We start from the raw sequence: 15,194 nt of genomic DNA, 5'->3' as shown, positions 1-15,194 counted from the left end.
CCAAAAACACCAAAAACACACCTGCGGCTGTTCCTCCTCTCTTCTCCACGTTTTTTCTGGTCTTCTCTCTGTTTTTTCAGTTCCCACACTTAGCTTTATTAGTTGGGCACCCTTGGCCTTTTAGATGACCTCAAACAGACCCCGAACATGCCAAAAACTGACCTCACAGTGCATAGTTGTCACCTTTTTTGCATCATCCGCACACCTGGCACTCATTTCTTTTCAATAATGCGTCTCGCAACCACGTGAAGTGGCCCCAAAAAGTGGTCCTAATGATTACCTTTCTGCATAACTCTCACAAGAAAACACCACTTTGTGTCCGTATTCATCCACGTGCAAATATTGACCCCGTTCGGCCTCCGGACGCCACTCGATGCCATCTGATGCACCTGCTTACCTCATGTCTTCGGCCCGCGGATAGCTTCCTCAAGAAGTTTTAAGCGCTACCAACTCCTCCTTATTGTAGAAAAAACACAGTGGTACTGGTAATAGTGAAAATCGATGCACTATGTACACCCTGTCCTACCTGTACACATGTGGGCCCCACGTAACCACCTGGCTCTGAAAAATGGGCAATTCTTTATTTGATGCACCATGCATGTATATGTACATATGCGCAATCCCTTGCTCCAAAAAACTCTTGACATAATTTTCCCATCCCCTAACCTGCTAGATCATTCATGATCAGCAACAGCAAAGAGCGATATGAGACTCGCCGCATCATAGGTCTCCTCATCCTTCACCAACATTGCTTGCTCCACAGATAGTTCATCTTGCTCCACCATCATTAATCTAGCATGATACAATTTAAGACGCAATCCATTTACCCTTGACTTATGTAGAACACCATCCAGGTTAGCCAGCTGATATGTGCCATTTGGAAAACACTCCACTACCTTGAAAGGGCCTTCCTACTTAATTTGAAACTTCTTTTGGAAGGTGTTGTGCAGCTTACTGTTGTAGCGCAAAACGAAGTCATGCTTCTTGATACCCTTACTTTTGACCTTTTCATTTATCTTTGCTAAAGCCCTATCTTGCATCTGCCCATAATGTTCCAATGCACTCATCCTATCTAGCTGAACCTCTTGTAGCTGTAAGAGCCTCTCTTCGAATGCATCACTAGGCGGCCCAAGCAACTTCTCTAACATCTTGACCGCAGGCAACTCTACTTCCACAGGCAATAGTGCTTCTTTTCCATACACCAAATGAAATGGAGTAAACCCTGTACCTGTCTTCACCGAAGTACGGTAAGCCCATAATGCACTAGGCAATTCCAAATCCCAATTCCTTCCTTGGTGCTCTGTCACTTTTGAAAGAATCTGTACCAACTCACCATTGAATCTTTCATTTAAGCCATTACACTGTGGGTAATAAGGAGTGGTATGCTGGTGCCTAATCTTCATCTTTGCACATAAAAAATCTAGCAGTTTAGCTCTAAAGCCAGACCCCTTATCTGAAAGTAGCTCCAGTGGCACCCCAAACTTGCAACATATTTCATCATACACAAATTTTGCCATATCCTTTGCAGTGATCTGTTTTACTGCTATAGCCTCTGCCCATCTAGAAAGATAGTCCACTGCCGTCAAAATATAGCTTTTGCCCCTGCTTGTGATAGGTAACGGGCCTATTGCATCAATCCCCCACTTTTCAAACACATCAAATGCCATAATGGTTTTTCGTAGCTCTGGCTTCAACACTCTCTTCCCAAATGCTTGACACCTATTGCAAGACCTACACCAATGGTGAACATCCTTGTGCAAACTAGGCCATACATACCCCTCTTGCAAAATCTTATGCAAGGTGATCTTTAGAGAAAAATGGCCACCACATGCGCCTTCATGATTCTCTTCCAACACTTTGTAAAGCTCCTCCCGCCAAGGTACACTCTGTAAAGCTCCTCCCGCCAAGGTACACGTCTCAACACGAGATCAGCCCCTTTCATGTATAAGACATCACCAATCAATTTGTACCTGTATGCTCTACGCACAAAGCCATACTTCTTAGACTTTTGAATCTCCTTTGGAATGATTCCTGTTAGCAAAAACTCCTCTTCTTGATCCAAACTTTCCCGGCCATGATAAAGAGGTAAAGTGGTCCTCAACACAAATAGCTCCCCAATCATGCCTTGAGCTGCTTCATGTGCCTCTCCATTTAGAGCACGTTCAATGTGTCTGATGATCCATGCTTCGAACTTTTTTAACAGGCCTTCAATTCTGAAGCACATTTCCTTCAATGAGGTGTTCTTGCTCTTCCACACACCCAACACTTGCTTCACCACTAACAAGGCATCACCTTTTATGCTCAACCTTCGAACCCCATGCTTCGAACTTTTTTAACAGGCCTTTAATTCTGAAGCACATTTCCTTCAATGAGGTGTTCTTGCTCTTCCACACACCCAACACTTGCTTCACCACTAACAAGGAATCACCTTTTATGCTCAACCTTCGAACCCCATGCTTCAAACAAATGTGTAATTCGGCTTCCAGAGTAGCATATTCAGCCTCATTGTTACTATGAGCATCCAATTTGAACCCGCTCTTGCATACTAACTTCCCCTCTGGATCATAAAGTGCTATACCCCTTGAAGCTGCATCATGGCTCTTTCTGTATGAACCATCAAAGAACAACACATGTGCATTGCTGATCTGTGGCACTTCTTCAACTACCTTTCTCACCACCTCTTCCTTAACAATAAGGGGATTCTCCTTGTAGGTCAACAAATCAGCTAGGGTAGCCCTTGTACTATCTTCCACTAGAAAAGAGAACTCAAACTCTTGTAGCTCAATTACCCATTTCTTCACCACATTTGACATGTTAGTACCATTAATTAACTGTGGCAAAAAGGCATAACTCGTCAAGAAAACAAAAGGCCGTGGTAGCAAGTAATGACGAAATCGTCGACAAGCAAATATTACACTGGCCATCACTAGCTCTACTTCCGAGAACTTTCTCTCCGCTACCAACTTCACTCGGCTTGCACAATACACTAGCCTCATATAATGGCTGCCCTTCCCCTTTTGCAATAGCATGGCTCCAATGGCATCATCCCCTACTGAGGGATATACATAAAAAACTTTCTCCCAATCAGGAGCCTGCATGGCTGACAAACCCCCTAACACCTCTTTCACCTCGTGAAACACTTCTTCAGACTTGTCATCCCATTGCAATGGATCATGCTTTGCCACTTGTTGTAATGGATAAAGAATCTGAGAAGACAATGGAATAAACCTTGCCATGTACTTCACTTTGTGTATAAAGGTTGCCAATTGCTTCGTACTCGTAGGTGATGGAAGAAGAATAATAGACTTAACCTTGTCTGGATCAGCCTTAATGCCATTTTCTGACACCATGTGGCCCAATAACTTCACCCTTGGCTGTGCTAGATGACATTTCTTTGGATTTAGTTGTCCTCCACATTCATCATATCGAGCCAATACCATCTGCAGCTTCTCATGGTGTTCAGCCCTACTGCTATAAACACAGAAGTCATCCATAAAAGCTTTAACACAACTACCAATGAATGGTTCCAACACCCAATTTGCTCTCTCTTGATAGAAGGAAGGTCCATTTGACAACCCAAATGACAATACTGTGTAGCAATAGCAGCCCCATGGCGTAATAAAAGTTGTCTTTGTGCGGTCTTTAAGAGCAATCTTCAATTGAAAATAGCCTGAGAAACCATCACACACACTGTACCTCTCATAACCTGCCACTAAATCCAAGATCTGATCAATGAATGGAAGAGGATATGGGTTCTTCTTAGTGGCTGCGTTTAAGGGTTTAAAATCTACACAAATTCTCCACTTCCCATCCTTCTTTGGACTGACTACAACTGGACTCACCCATTCTGTGGTCTCCACAGGGACTATGACCCCTGCCTTCAATAACTTGTCCACCTCTTCTCGCAAGGCTTCCATTTGCTCTTGACCCATCCTTCTTAGCCTTTGCCGCACTGGCTTAGCACCTTCTTTCAGCTCTATATGCATCTCTTCGCCCTTGAACCCTCTGATCTCTTCATATGAAGTAATGAACAAATCAAGAAAACTAGCCAGCATGTGCAAATATATATCCTTCTCCATAGTTGAGAGGTCTCCACTGATCATTTGTGTCATCAATTCCTGCTTCTTTGACAACTCAACCTTGGTTTGCATCAGCCCTTCAATCACTTCATAAGGCCCTTCACTTTCATCTTCAACCTCATTCGCAAATGCAACTAAACCAAACTCCTGGATTTCTTTGTCCATCAAAAGAAATGCAACATCAGCATCCTCATCACTGCTGGTAGTGCTATCAGTGATCTGTCACAGTGGAAGAGTCTTCATCACTAGACTCATCCTCATCTTCGTAAAGCTCCTCTAATTGTTTCCTTGTGTCCATATTATAAAGCTTCTTGGTACCTGTCTTTCCATAGAGGCTAATCGTACCATGTCGCCAATCTTGAACAGCTCCCACTGCACGTAACCATGGTCTGCCCAATATAATAGGATATGCTCCCAACCCTGCTGGCATCACATGAAAATCAACCACTGCCTTTGCATCATATGCCTCCACTTCTAAGCTCTTCACAACACCCAAGCATTTTACTTTTTGATGGTTTGCCAATCTGATCCGAAAACCTGACACCCCAGCCATTGTGAGACCCATCTTCTCAACGCATGAGTGTGTTATGACACATATTTGGGCTCCGCCATCCACATAACCTTGTCCCAAATTTTTCCTTTTATGCCACACATCTACTATTGGACAAATGTCTGGTAGCTCATCCATTGCCAACACCTTTACTGAACCTCTCTCTGGCTCTTTCTCCATTGGGTTAACCATCCTCTTCCACTGTCGCTTTAGCTTAGGCACCATCTCTATTAGCTGCCCAAAAGTAACATCTGCCTTCCTGCTCGTCAGATCCTCCTTCAAGTCATAGCTTAATTGCCCATCCCCTAGTGGAAAATCTGAAACATGAAACTTTCGACGAGCTCTCCTTTTCCTCTTGGCCTTGACATCCTCTCCTTCATGGCTCTTTCCTTTCTTCTTACTAGGACCTGGGGCACTTCTTCCTTCCTTTTCCTCTGTGGTCCTCTTCCCAATAGGCATCACTAATGTATCCTCTAGCTTTGATGCCTTCTCCAAGGTGACTACACTTAGCACTTTTGTCTTTCCTTTTTTCTCCTGGGTCAGTCCACTGGTTCCTTCGTCTCCCTTAATTTCGATGCCATAATCATTTGACCTAGTTAACACCTGTCTTGGCAATGGATACATGTCTCCCCCCATCCTTGGTGGCTTATCACATTGCAGGCTGATGTGACCCAACTCTCCACAATTGTAACAGGTGGGCGTCTGCCTCCAAAACCAACCATTGCTTTGTCCAACACCATTCCTAGGCCTTTCTTCACCTCCTGGCTGATTTACAAACCTCCCTTGACCTCGATTATTTCCCACTTGACCTAGCATGTTTAGGCTGAGATTCTTCATCAAATATACCATTTGCCTCATGTCTTGCCTTAGCCCATCATCTTGCACTGCTGTAGTGACCACTGTTGGCATAACCTGAGTAGTAACAGGAACCACTGGTTCGTGATGAACCCCTGACATGCGACCTTGTAAAGATTCTATAGGCTGAAATTCAGACCTCATTGGCAAAGACTCCACCCCTAACTGGCTCATTTTCCTCAACTTCCACTCTTTGGTCCTTGCTACCTCTAGTGCATCTTCATATGTCCTAGGCTTCTTTAGCTCCACTCTCCAACGTATATTCTCCCAAAGACCAGCCAAGAACCTGTCCTTCTTCATCATGTCAGGCGGGGGTACCTGTGGTGCTAAGGCCTTGCACATTCGCTCCCATGCCAATGAAAACTTACGTATGTACGCATCTACTGGCTCACCTTCCTTCTGCACCAAACCTTGTACTTCTTGCCACACTTTGTCAGGATCTTCTATCTTCACAAACTCCACTTCCAATCCATGCCTTAGATTGTCCCAACTCAATCTTACAGGTGGATCCACTGCACGCAACTCCTCTTTAAATGCCTTGGACCAAACTCGTGCATCACTCTTCAAACAAATTTGGAGAAGGCGTAACATCTGCGGAGGGTCATGAATCTGGTTGCTAATGCAGGCAACCTCCATATTTTCCAAAAATTCTTCCACATCTTCATCACTTCTTCCATGAAACTCCGGATAAGAGAAAGCCATGGCTACCCAAGTTTCAATGCTTTGAGAACCCCTTTGAATACACGTGCTAGAAACCAAAACTTTTTGACTACCCAATCCCCAGAAACTTCAATGGATCTCAACTTTAGATAAGGACAAACACATGCACATCAAATGAGTTTTCATAGTTGATCATCGGAATTACAACAGGCAAAGGACATTCCAAGATCTCTCGTAATCTTCTTGGCCCGAACATAAAGACTGTGCTGCTAGAAAAAAATCTTCCTGGACACATGGACATTTATCTGGATTCTTTGAGTTAAATGAAATGGAGTGAATTGAGGGCCATTTTGATCATCCATTAAAGACAACCATGAAGCTCCCAAGAAGGCACACCCGACTTAACCTCTGATTTTGCCAAAATTTCAGCAGCATAACAGCATAAATGGCTCAAAAGACCAAAAAACCAGCCATCATAACTTGGAAAAATTTTGGCAGAGTTTCCCTAGAAATAGAGCAGTAGGAACCCAAAATATAGACTGTATATGTATGCATAAACTGTCAACAATAGAACCCGAGCATCAAGTAGGAATCACTAGTACATAGCCTATGGCGAGGTCACGAAAAGGGTGCTCCAGCTACCTGTATCACTGAAAGGATCTCCACATTTGAGAATCCCCCATCTCAATAAAAACCTCACGCTATTGACCCTTACACGAAGGCTAATGCAAATCGCGTATAGTCAAGTCTCAGAAATGACTATCTTCCAGACCAAGTCTCAGAAATGGTTGGGACTGCCAAATACAACCAAGTATGGCTCCACAAATGCATACAATGGCAATTTCCACAAGTAACGTACAATCCAGCAGACAATGCGCTCAAATAGGTGCCAAGTGATGCATACCCGCAACAACTGCAAGTGACATGACTGCTAGTATATCACTGTAGTCCAGCTACCTGTACTTGTGTGAATCACCTATACCTATCCCTGGAACCTGTAACCTGTAACCTGTAGCCCCGAATCTCGAAGTTTGAAGCTCGGAGCAAAAGGTACTCGAAGAAGATCCTCCGTGGGGGCGCCAAAAGAATGTGAGCGGGATGAAAACACACACAGCGCCTCTATAACGACCCGACACACACTCTTGGGAAGATACACACACACACACACACACACACTAGGGGGCACCACTCGGCTTACACAACACACCTGGCCGAGACAGGGAGCACACCTCTGGAGTGAGAGGGGAGAGACCATCCAGTTGCCCACTCCACACACACACACACACACACACACCCAAAAAACTCAGCTCAAAAGAGGAGAATTTCTGATGTTTAGATACAATTGAGCTTGGGCCAACACCAATGGGGCAAATAGCTCACACAATATTGAAGAAATACACCAGATACAACCACAAAGTTAAGCAGAGGCTTCACTCACCGGAGAAGATTACACAAAAAAATAGCAGAAAAAGAGTGAGAAATTTGGCAAAATGGACAGCGCCATAGCGTCCGGAACGGCCCAAAACCCCAGTCTACAATGTCAAAGTGCTCAAATCCGACCTCGGATGAGTAGTTTACGGCCAAAACAGGCTCCAAAAACACCAAAAACACACCTGCGGCTGTTCCTCCTCTCTTCTCCACGTTTTTTCTGGTCTTCTCTCTGTTTTTTCAGTTCCCACACTTAGCTTTATTAGTTGGGCACCCCTGGCCTTTTAGATGACCTCAAACGGACCCCGAACATGCCAAAAACTGACCTCGCAGTGCATAGTTGTCACCTTTTTTGCATCATCCGCACACCTGGCACTCATTTCTTTTCAATAATGCGTCTCGCAACCACGTGAAGTGGCCCCAAAAAGTGGTCCTAATGATGAATTTTCTGCATAACTCTCACAAGAAAACACCCCTTTGTGTCCGTATTCATCCACGTGCAAATATTGACCCCGTTCGGCCTCCTGACGCCACTCGATGCCATCTGACGCACCTGCTTACCTCATGTCGTCGGCCCGCGGATAGCTTCCTCAAGAAGTTTTACGCGCTACCAACTCCTCCTTATTGTAGAAAAAACACAGTGGTACTGGTAATAGTGAAAATCGATGCACTATGTACACCCTGTCCTACCTGTACACATGTGGGCCCCACGTAACCACCTGGCTCTGAAAAATGGGCAATTCTTTATTTGATGCACCATGCATGTATATGTACATATGCGCAATCCCTTGCTCCAAAAAAATCCTGACAACGTATATTCCTCAGACTCCTCCTGCGGGGTTATCCAATTCAAGAATTCCCTTAGGTGGTCGAGGTTGACTAACATGTCAAGAACCTGTTGTATTCCTGAGTGCCATATGGTTCGGGTTGAATTCGAACCAGTTGTGCAGGAACCGCTTCACCAATCCTCCCAAGTTGTCAAACGCTCGTTCGCTCTCCACAAAATAAGAGAAAGGGATGGCGACGGTTAGAGCACGAGAAAGAAACTTTGCAGCATAACCGACTCACTGTTCGCTTTGAGATTGTTGGAATTCGCTCCCATGTCCATTAGGACACGCACAGCGGGATCACCAAAGTGTTAGGGGCTCACAACTTTAACAGGTATTAAGTGCAAGAAACATGCAGTATAAAGGAAAACGACTACAGGAGACTGCACATTACACCATGAAAACTGCAAATCGTGTGAACACAAGAGACCATGGCTAAGCAAGAGAAAGTATTGTGCTATCTTGTATTCATCATCAGCGTCCATTACATTCCCAAAAACAACAGTACAACTGCAGGAAGACTGCAAACTGCAAACTGCAAACTTCTTGTAGGTTACATCCGAAAACTGCTACACACCATATGACCTTTCGGGTATTTCAAACTACCTAAGCAAAGGTACTTGTGTAAACATGCCCTCAAGGTTTTAAAGCTAAGACCTTAGTTAAAAGTCCAAAAAGATAAGTTCCCTGATACATCAGGCCATAACAATCGCTACATGAAAAAGTGACGCGAACAGAGAGCTGTCCCGCTACAACTACACGTTGAGAAGGCAAGGCGAGGGCAAAAACTGCATTCAAAAGCATCCAGGAGGCACAAAGAGCTAAAACTTGCAATTTTTTGAACTTTGGGTGAAATGTTTTAAAGTTTGTACATGTGTTCTAGCTATATACAAGTTTCACTTCAAAAAACTCACTAACGGACATCCAAGGCAACCCGATAGCTGGCACTATACTAGTGACTTGCCTTGCATGTACATGTGCTAGCTAAAGCAAGCTAAAAAAGCCACCAAAAAAAATCCCACACACCCTTTTGACATTGAGCGTCATATCCATATTACAATTTTACCAAAAAAACGGGGTTTTCAAAATGTGCCCAACAAGGCCTATTTCACTTGGTTAGGATTCTTCAAAAAATGGTGCATGTTGAAAATGAAATGGTGATGCATAATATAGAAGCTTTACTATAAATTCATATCTACTAATGTATGCTTTACCTATGCATGAGTCTAAACTTCCCAAGTTCTTTGCAACGATCTACCTAGTTTATAATGAACCTACAAACGAGATGACATATGCTCAGATAGTAGATCGGCTTTGAGAATGGAATGAATGTTCAAATGCTCTATGGGTAGCTTGAAAATCAGTGCTCAGTGACACTGAAAAGAAAGATACAGTTTTTGAGCTGACAAAGGACCTAGTAAACTTTAGAGCAATGATGACTCAATGGAAGGACAAAATAACCTCCTTCAATTGTTTGTTCAAGCAACAAAAATTCTAGAGAAGGATCTACCCAAAGACGCTAGTCATGAACCTCAATTTAGAAAGATATTTAAAATCTTGTTCAAGGCAAGAATTAAAGTCAATCAGCTAGATCCAATTGTGTGGATGACAACTGTGTCTGAATGTCATAAGTTGGCTCATGCCAGATTGACCAAGGAAAAGAAAACACTCTATGATCTAGATACAAAGCAGTACCACCCACTCATGCCATATGAAGTAGAGACGATGATTGAAAGAAAGGAGCAATTGGAGTAGGAGGCCATCTACAAAATAATCATGAAGAAGAATGCAAGTGCCCAAATGCCCCAAAATCAATGGTGACCAGATAAGTAGGATCTAGCTGCTACGGAGCACCAAATCTATTTGCACAGAATCCACTTGATCAAGTTCAAAGGCATGTAGTGAAGAAGACACTAGATAAGATGGAGGGAAAATAAAAAGATGAAGTCCTCACTTATGAAAATTTTGTTATGACAAAATTTAAGTTCAAAGTTTCCACAAATGGCCAAATGCCACATAAAGGCAACAATATCATGTTGTACAACTATGCCGACTAGTTAGAACCCAGTGCCCACACCTATAAATAGAACCCATTCATCTCATTTTGGGTCTTTTTTGGGCCTTTTGACTCTTGAGATCTTATCTTTGTAACTCATACTTTGAGAGCTTAGGAGAGTTAGGAGCACTCAATGCTCGTCTTTGTATCATTGTGTTGTTGATGAGTGCACAATTGTAAAAGGGATGCAAGGGCTGATAAATTAGGGTTGAGAGAGAGAGAGAGAGAGAGAGAGAGAGAGAGAGAGAGAGAGAGAGAGAGAGAGAGAGAGAGAGAGAGAGAGAGAGAGAGAGAGAGAGGTTCTGCCGTGGAGATTCTTCTCACACTATGTGCGAGATCCTTATTGTTCTACATTATCAATAAGAAAGAATGAGATTAGGGTTAGTGAGTTGTTAGTCTATGATAGTATTGGCCTAATGGCCTTTATCCCCAACAACCTCCTGCTTAAAGGCAAATGTGCCAATAAGCAAAAAAGGGTAAGTAGAGTATGATGGCTCTACTCGATGCCCACCAAGTTACGACAATATGCAAAATGCTCATGAGGTAAACCTTAATGAGAAGGTCAGCAAGGTTGTCATGTGTGTGCACCTCAATAAGCTAGATGCACTTGTCTTCAAGCATCTCCCGAATGAAATGATATTTCATATCAATGTGCTTTGGCTTCACATGAAACACATAATTTTGAGCTAGTTGAATAGCATTTGACTGTCACAATGCAATGTTGGAATCTCAACGTTAATTCCTAAATCTGCCACTAGATGAGTAAGCCAAAACGCTTTTTTGCAAGCTTCAGAGGTGGCCACATATTTTGCCTCAATGGTTGATTCAGCAATGCAATCTTGCAAGTGCGATCTCGATGATATTGCACTCCCAACAAATGTGAAAACATAACTAGTGGACCTTCTATTGTCCACATTCCCTGCATAATCAGTATCAACGTATCCTTTAACACATGCCTCCTTGTTTCCAAATGATAAGCATTTGTCCTTTGTGCCACTCAAATATCTCATCACTCCTTTCACTTCCTCCCAATGCTCATTACCATGATTATACATGTATCTTCTAACTACTTCCATTGCAAATATTAATGCCTAGACATGTAGTAATCATGTCATATTCAAGTTACCAACAGTAGATGCATAAGGAATCTTGACCATTCCAGCCTTTTCCTTTTCTGATTTAGGACAATTAAATTGGCTAAGTTTTACATATGGAGGTCACAGGCTATTGGATAACTTCCTCCTCTCCATATTAAAATGTTGAAGTACCTTGGAAATGTACTCAGTCTGATATAAGCAAAGCATTTTCTTGCTCCTAATTTTGACAATCCTCATTCCACGAAAGTGATTGGCTTCTCCTAAATCCTTCATATTAAAGTTCTTGTGCAACTTTGATTTCAATGCATCCATCTCACTAGTAATTTTTTTTTGGTGATAAGTGTGTCTTCTACATACAATATCAATATCAAAATACTACCATCTATAAACTTTCTAGTGTAGAGGCAATTATTGCTGATGACTCTTGACCGCTATGGAGTAAAGTCATTTGCTTGAAATCTTTAAACTTTACGCTGATGCTTATTTCTTGTCTCATAGAACTCCCCAATGCTACAAATCTGGCCCTGGTCATTGCCTGTGGCAAATTCCTGCTAAGCCTTGCCCTTTGTTTGCTAAGTTAAGCACAAAACATAATGTTTTGAAATCTTAAACGTTTTAGTCTAGGTACACAAGCCAAGCTCATGAGTGGCCCTATACAAAGGCTCCCAATGATGAGAAATCCTTAGGGACGTGGGAAAGATAGTCATATTATTTGCATCAATCTTGGGCATACTACTGCAAACAAACTCAAAATAAAAAAGAAATATATAGCTTACTCTTGACCATGTCGACCAAGTCGAAAAAACTCCGTGCTTTGGATTGAGCCTCAAGTCGTGCTTTGTAAATTGTGTATAGAGCCGCTAGGTGTCGATTCCCAATCTTGCAAGGCTATGACCATAATTGTCTGCTTCTTGCCAAGGGCCTTGCCTAAACCACAACCCCATCTTGAGGCTTGTCCTCAGCTCACACCGGCCACTGGCAACAAGTCCTTGAAAACCGTCTGCCACCTCCGCTCTGCACCAAGTGGCTATTGCCCATGGGATGAGCCCCTTAGGCACCCTTGGGTGCCCAAAAAAATCAAGACGTGTGAAATTGTTACAAGCCATGGCGTTCAACAGCAACATCGAAGCCACACAACTACGCAAGGCTTTTCTTGTCGAAGGTGATGGCTACAAGCCCTAAACAATGATGTTGCTAACACGTAAAATCCTCCCTAGGTCATGGTGATCCCATCAAAAAGGGTTTCATGCTGTTTTATGCAACAAGTAAAAACCAACACCTCTTTGTGTGCAGAAGGTTACTCCTATGGCTCTGTCGGCCCTGCCTAGCTTGACCCAAGGGACCATGCCCACACCATGGTGAAGAGATGGGAGGGAGAGTGTTGGAGAGAGAGATAAAGGATGAAGCATCAAGCCAAGAATTCCACGCCTTGTTTTTCCCTCCTCCTCCATGGTTGCCCCTCTGCCCTGGGCTCTGATACCAATATGAAACGAAGAGGACTGGCACATGCAAATCACCACCCAACCATGCCCTATATAGGCCCTTGGCCATGCTATTTATAGGATCCCCTTTATTGCATGTCTGTCCTAGCCCTTGGCCTGCTCGGTCTTACCCTAGGCTTGACATTGTCGTAAATAGAGGTAGCCACAAAAGAGTATATAATACCCAGAGTGAACCCTCATATTCCATGATAAAGAAAAGCAATAGATATGATAATCTCTTAACTTTCCCCATAATTGCTACCATGTAGCGAGGCTGAACCATGTCACTTGCATCAAAACCATTTGTTCAACATTGTTGCACCACTAGAAAAAACCCTTGGTTTTCTTTGGTCTAAAACCCTTGGTATTCCCTTGGCAATTCAAACCCCTTGGTCAATGTTTCCCATGTTGTACATAATCTTTGCCACCAAACTACCATGCGACCTCGCACAAGCCGTTTGCAAACACTAGGGTCAATACACCTAGGGTGTACATATGTATACGAGTCGATAAAATTCAAGATACTCATAACTGTTGGCAAACCAAAAAAACATGACTTGGTCATGGTCATAACAAGCTAAGGGAATGAGAGCACTAAAGAATATGCATCCCACTCAGATAGCTTAACTACAACATAAAAAATAGAATGATATATTTAGGAAAAGTACCATATACTTACAGCTATGGAAGAGCTCTCATATAATTACCACATTGGAAGGGCTCTTGGAAACAAAGAAACTAAAGGTGCGTCACTCACAGTCCTTGCTTCTATTGATCCTCCCTTTTATGTGACTTGTAAACTAAATATAAAAGTGTAGGTTAAAAAATATGACACATTACTTAGACTAGTTTATAATCCTTGTAGACAAGATAAGACTCTATAGCTTGTATAGGCAACTAGCTTGTAGACGAGAATCCTTGTCTCTATAGTAGCTAAGATTCTCTATGTACTTTTGATTGCTTGCCAAAGTTGACAAGATTGGTTTGAATAGTCAGCCAGTGACTATGCTTTGTGAATTGTATTCACCACAAGATCTTACCTATAAATTGGATTATAGCCGTTGAATGTGATGTACCTAAAGCCCGGTCTATATACCAATACAAGCCTCTTGGCCTAGTATATTCCGATACTTATGGGATAATCGGTCATATACACTTGTACTCCCAGTTCATACACTGATAGCATACAAAATTTGGAAGGGATGATGCCAGGGACATAAAATAGGAATCCTTGCGTCAGAGTAGTCAGTGCCCCTAAGCCTTGTGCAACTATAGAAAGCAATATGCACAAAAAAATAACATAAAATAGGAAGCCTTGCTTCAAAGTGGTATGCGCCCCTAAGCCTTGTGTGGTTATAGAAAGAATTATGCACAAACGAACTAATAGCTGAGTTACCTAGGATTCTTATGAAGCCCATGCTCTTCCATTACAATTGGCAACTACACCATTTGCTTAAATCAAAGATCCATCTTAGTTGCAGTCTTTGCTTACAGATAGTTGCAGGATCTATGATTATATTTCTTTCCTTTTGGTCGGCCTAACATAAGATTGAATCCAATAGAAATGAACTTAATAAATAGATCCTTGAGTAACTAGCTCCTTGAGCAACTAGCTTCTTAAGCAATTCTACTTCATGACATGCAATGAGAAATTTAGTGAAAAAAAGTATGCTATTAAATGGACCTTTCCCATTGAAAATAATGAGAAATTTAGTAAACAAAATTTATGCTGTTCAATGGGCCTTGTCCTCCAAAAAGAAAGCGTAACTGACAAGGTACACAATGCAATACTTACGCAACAGAAGTGCCCGACAAGGGAAATTCAAGCACCACAAAGAGATTCACCAGATGTATGTGAAAAACAAACCTTCAAAGAATCAAAATGGAAATAAACTTTTGCATATTCCTAACTATGTGTGTTTTGTTGCATCATATAAAAATAATTGAAAAATTAGATACCTAATGTGCGACTTATAAATCACAGTTGCAACTTATTAATTGCATCTATTACAGCCTTATTTATCAAGGGCATTGGGGCAATGTTTTTTTGGTGCGGTCCCAAACAATTGAAACATAACTTTTTCACCTTTGCACTTTTAAAATCTGTGGTCGATAGTCTCTTCTTGGCCATGTTGGCAAAGAGCATTTCCACTTGTTGCCG

The sequence above is a fragment of the Adiantum capillus-veneris genome, chromosome 30 (assembly GCF_014529385.1).
Source record: "Adiantum capillus-veneris isolate H3 chromosome 30, ASM1452938v2, whole genome shotgun sequence".
Taxonomy (NCBI): Eukaryota; Viridiplantae; Streptophyta; class Polypodiopsida; order Polypodiales; family Pteridaceae; genus Adiantum; species Adiantum capillus-veneris.
The sequence above is the reverse complement of the archived record's forward strand: the minus strand, read 5'-3'. Positions refer to the sequence as shown.